The sequence below is a fragment of the Tachyglossus aculeatus genome, chromosome 10 (genome assembly GCF_015852505.1).
Source record: "Tachyglossus aculeatus isolate mTacAcu1 chromosome 10, mTacAcu1.pri, whole genome shotgun sequence".
NCBI classification, from domain to species: Eukaryota; Metazoa; Chordata; class Mammalia; order Monotremata; family Tachyglossidae; genus Tachyglossus; species Tachyglossus aculeatus.
In genome coordinates this window covers 20,170,768-20,175,883 of record NC_052075.1, presented here as the reverse complement: position 1 = coordinate 20,175,883, position 5,116 = coordinate 20,170,768, and the positions used below count along the sequence as shown (strand labels likewise).

The window sequence follows — 5,116 nt, the reverse complement described above, 5'->3', positions numbered from 1 at the left end:
ATTATCACTATTTCCCATGGGACTTAAAACTGCATCGTTCTCCTCACTGATTCATACAATGAAAGCTTTTAACACCCCAAACACTGCGTTAGAAGCTGAGGTAAATACAGGATAATGGAATCTGACACAGTCCTCATTCCACTCAGGGTTCACAGTTTGAGTAGGAAGGAGGACCCGTATTTAATCCCCATTTTACAGATGACGAAACTGTGCCACAGAGAGATTAAGTGATTTGTCCAATGTCACACAGCCAGTCTCCTAACTCCTGCTTGATAGTAAGCGTCTAATCACTACTATTACTATTATTACTACTATTCATCATATTTATTGAGTGTTTACTGTGTGCAGAGCACTGTACTACTCCTACTGAAACTACTACTACTATTACTACTACTTATTATGGAGATGGTTATTAAAGGAAGTTATGCCTTTCAGTGTATTATGTTTCCCCCTCTGCATTAGATATTGAAACCCTTAAGGCGAGAGATCCCTCTAAGGGTGGCACCTGGAGGGTTTCCAGGACCCTACCAGTCTCGGCTACAGGTGGGAGAGTCAAGCAGAGGCCTACTCATTCCATTCTTAGCTTGGCCAGTGGCTAGTGAGGGGAAGGCAATCTGCTACAAGTCAAAACTCACCTTTGCTGGGCAGCAGCAGCAGCATGGGAGAGAGTCGAGGGTGGAGACTCAAGTTTACTGTGTGGAAGCAGGCAATGGTAAACCACTTCTGTATTTTTACCAAGAGAACTCTTCTTCAAACCCTTTGGATATGCTACCAGAAAGATGGCAGATGGAGGTGGGGCATTCTGGGGGAGATGCGTCCATGGAGTCTCTATGGGTCGGAGATGACTCGACGGCATAAGACAAGACAAGAAGCAGTGTGGCTCAATGGAGAGAGGACAGGCTTTGGGGTCAGAGATCATGGGTTCAAATCCCAGCTCTGCCCACTGTCAGCTGTGTGACTTTGGGCAAGTCACTTGACTTCTCTGTGCCTCAGTTACCTCATCTGTAAAATGAGGATTAAGACTGTGAGCCCCCCGTGGGACAACCTGATTACCTTGTATCCTCCCCAGCGCTTAGAACAGTGCTTTGCACATAGTAAGCACTTAATAAAATGCCATTATTCTATTCTTATTATCAGTCACTGCTATTTATTTAATGCTTACTGTGTGCAGAACGCTGTGCTAGACACTTGGTACTGTACTATGAGCTTGATCTTGCCAATCAATAATAGTCACTGCAAATTTATTCTGTGCCAGCCATGATACTAAGCACTTGGGACAGGACAGTGGAGTTAGTAGATTTGATGCCTGTTCTTAAGAAGCATACAATCTAGCTCTTTTTAAGTTCCCACAGTGCCTTCTTAGTTCAGTGTCCGGCTACCCAGGTAATATATCCCATGGAGAAATAACCTTATCCTGGAGCTAAGGTAAAACAAACTCCCCAATAGTTCCTAAATTCAATTTCCAGAGTGACTTAGAGGATACAGCACAAGCGTGGGACTCAGAAGGACCTGTGTTCTAATCCCTACTCCACCTCAAGTCTGCTGTGTGACCTCGTTCAAGTCACTTCACTCCTTTGGGCCTCAGTTACCTCATCTGTAAAATGGGGATTCAGAGTGTAAGTCCCATTTGGGTCAGAGACTGTATCTAACCTGAATGACTCGTATCTACCCCAGTGCTTAGAACAGTGCTTGGCACATAGTAAACACTTAACAACACCTTAATAATTACCTGGACTCCCACTAAATTCTAAACTGGTTGTGGGCAGAGAACGTGTCTACCGACTCTGTTATATTGTATTCTCCCAAACGCTTAGTACAGTGCTCTGCTCTTAGTAAGTGCTCAGTAAATATGATTGATTGAGTCCCTTTAAATAGCTACAAGGGGAGGTCAAACAGACCCCCCAAGAGAAAGCCTTACCATTCCTCTGCAAATGTGTTCTTCTGTGGATCTGGAGTTTTGAAAACTGAGAAAATTCTGTATCCCTCCAAATGGCTTAAAAGATTAAGAAAGAAAAATTGCAGAATAATTTGTGTGTTGGCAGGCAGGGCGGTGAGGTTCTTTCTGATGTAATCTGAACCAGCTAGCTGACACACCAACACCGGGGGATTTATGATGGAAATGGTAATTGGCCTCCAGAAAGGGGCAGCTTACACCTCGCCAATGGTGACCTCTACCTCTACAACAAAGAGGGAAGATTTGGAACCTCCAGGACCTGTGACGGCTTGACTTTTGCGATGACAGATGTCCTCATCTGCTTTACTCTTCCTCTCCCTCAATCTAACCCACCGCTACGCACACCTCCATGATAAAATGAAACCTTAACCAGTTGCGAAGGGACAAAGAAATAGGAAATGGAGAAACTAAATAGGCTATTTTTTTTTTTTAGACTGGGCTGTTGCTTTGCCCGTCGTGAGAGGTAGTTTTTTTAATCTTCACTATTTGGGCCTCAGTAATCAAACTATCATATTTGTTGAGCACTTAATGTATGCAGAGCACTGTACTAAATGCTTAGGCGAGTAATAATAATAAATAATTATGGAATTTGTGGTGCTTACTGTGTGCCAAGCACTGTTCTCAACATTGAGGTAAATGCAAGGTAATCAGATTATACCACGTGGGGCTCACAGTTTTAATCCCCATTTTACAGATGGCATAACTGAGGCACAGAGAAGTTAAGTGGCTTGCCCTAGGTCACACAGCAGACAAGCGGTGGAGCCGGGTTTAGAACCCATGATCTTCTGACTCTTAAGCCCGTGCTCTTGCCACTATGCCACGCTGCTTCATGAGAGTGCAATACAAGATAATACAGTGCTCTGCACATAGTAAGCGCTCAATAAATACGATTGATGATGATGAAGAGAGTTGGTAGGCACATTTCCTGCCCACAGTGAGCTTTAAAGGGCTTTTTATTAGCAGGTGTTTGTGGTAAGGGGTTTGAGCAGCTAGAGGCCAAGATCCTAATTCATCTTAGTGTCTGTCTCCCCTACAAGACTGTAAGCAACTTGAGGGCAGGGGTCATGTCTACCAAATCTACTGCATTCTCACAATCAATCAACCACTCAGTGATATTTATTGAACTTTACTGTGTGCAGAGCACTGTCCTAAACACTTGGGAGAGCACAATACAACTGAGTCTGTAGGCATATTCCTTGCCCACAATGAGCTTACAATCTTAAGTAGGGCTTTGCACAGTGCTCTGTGACCAGTTATTCAATCAATGGTATTTATTGACTTCTTAATGTGTGCAGAACAGTGAATTAAGCCCTTGGGAGAGTACAGTACAATAGAGTTGGTAGACATGTTCCCTGCACACAAGGAGCTTACAAACTAGTTAGCCAGAGAGACGTTAAAATAAATTCCAAGTAGTGTGGAGTATTCAATCGTATTTATTGAGCACTTACTGTGTTCAGAGCACTGTACTAAGTGCTTGGGAAGTACAAGTTGGCAACATATAGAGACGGTCCCTACCCAACAGTGGGCTCACAGTCTAGAAAGGGGAGACAGAGAACAAAACAAAACATATTAACAAAATAAAATAAATAGAATAAATAGGTACAAATAAAATAGAGTAATAAATACATACAAACATATATACATATATACAGGTGCTGTGGGGAGGGGAAGGAGGTAAGGCAGGGGGATGGGGAGGAGGAGGGGGAGAGGAAGAAGGGGGCTCAGTCTGGGAAGGCCTCCTGGAGGAGGTGAGCTCTCAGTAGGGCTTTGAAGGGACGAAGGGAGCTAGCTTGGCAGATGGGCAGAGGGAGGGCATTCCAGGAGGACGTAGACGGGGGGTCGACGGCAGGACAGGCAAGAACGAGGCACAGTGAGGAGATTAGCGGCAGAGAAGCAGAGGGTGTGGGCTGGGCTGTAGAAGGAGAGAAGGGAGGTGAGGTAGGAGGGGGCAAGGTGATGGACAGCCTTGAAACTGAGGGTGAGAAGTTTTTGCCTGATGCGTAGGTTGATTGGTAGCCACTGGAGATTTTTGAGGAGGGTAGTAACATGCCCAGAGCATTTCTGCACAAAGACCATCCGGGCAGCGGTGTGAAGTATAGATTGAAGTGGGGAGAGACGGGAGGATGGGAGATCGGAGAGGGGGCTGATGCAGTAATCCAGATGGGATAGGATGAGAGCTTGAACGAGCAGGGTAGCGGTTTGGATGGAGAGGAAAGGGCGGATCTTGGCAATGTTGCGGAGGTGAGACCGGCAGGTTTTGGTGACTGATTGGATGTGAGGGGGAGTATAAGGAGATATAGCCTGTCATGACCAGGGGATGCGTCAACCAACTCTGTTGTACTCTGCCAAGCAACCCTAAGTACAATGCTCTGCACAAGGTAAATGCTAAACAGATATCATCAATTGACTGAGTGATTGTGTGTAAGTGTTGTGGGGATGAAGGTGGAGTGAGTATCAAAGTGCATAGGGGATGCAGACCCAAGTGCATAAGCAACACTGAAGGGAGGGAGGGCGAGGGAGAGGAGATTAGGGGTTAGTCAGGGAAGGCTTCCTGGAAGAGATCTGATTTTTAGTTGGTGTTTGAGGAGGGGGATAGTAGGGGTCACAGAGTAAGCTAAATAAATGCTACTGTTGGATTGATTGTCTTATACAGTCATCATCGAGAGGCCAACATTTTAAATTTTCCCAACCAAAATCCTGACTTCCTGCCTGGAAGTCTTTGATTTGGAAGGTCCTCAAAAGGTCAACTCGTCCATCCCCTTGCCTCTAAGCAGAGCTATTCTCGATTCCTAGGGTGAGGAACTCCATGAGATCAGGGACAACGCCTGGTTCTTCCCTTGTGACTCCACAAAGCCTAGAACAGGGCCCCCAGAGGTAGTCTGTTAATATTTGTGGCGGTCTTAGAAAGGGGAGAACAGTGTAGGTGCTCTAGAAGGCCATAGAGCCGTCCCTAGGACATCTTGTTTTCAGTCTTCCAGCAAATCTCTAATTTCTCCATCTCAAACAGGGATAATATCTGTCCTTCCCAACTTTATGGGACTACGGTGAGGACCCAGAGAAGAATAGATGGGAAAGGACCGTGAACAGTTTTTGAGCAAAGGGTTAGAAACCCAAGGCTAGGAAGCAGCCAGGTCTAGTGGATAAAACATAATTTCCAATTCC

At 45.3% G+C, this 5,116-nt stretch overlaps 1 non-coding gene across 1 annotated transcript; it reads left to right on the top strand.

Annotated features, from left to right (window-relative positions):
- The first annotated feature begins 487 nt into the window (after nucleotides 1-487).
- LOC119933801 lies at nucleotides 488-625 on the top strand. The gene has a single exon (XR_005452671.1). It is a non-coding gene; the product is annotated as a small nucleolar RNA SNORA7 (small nucleolar RNA).
- Nucleotides 626-5,116: the final 4,491 nt, after the last annotated feature.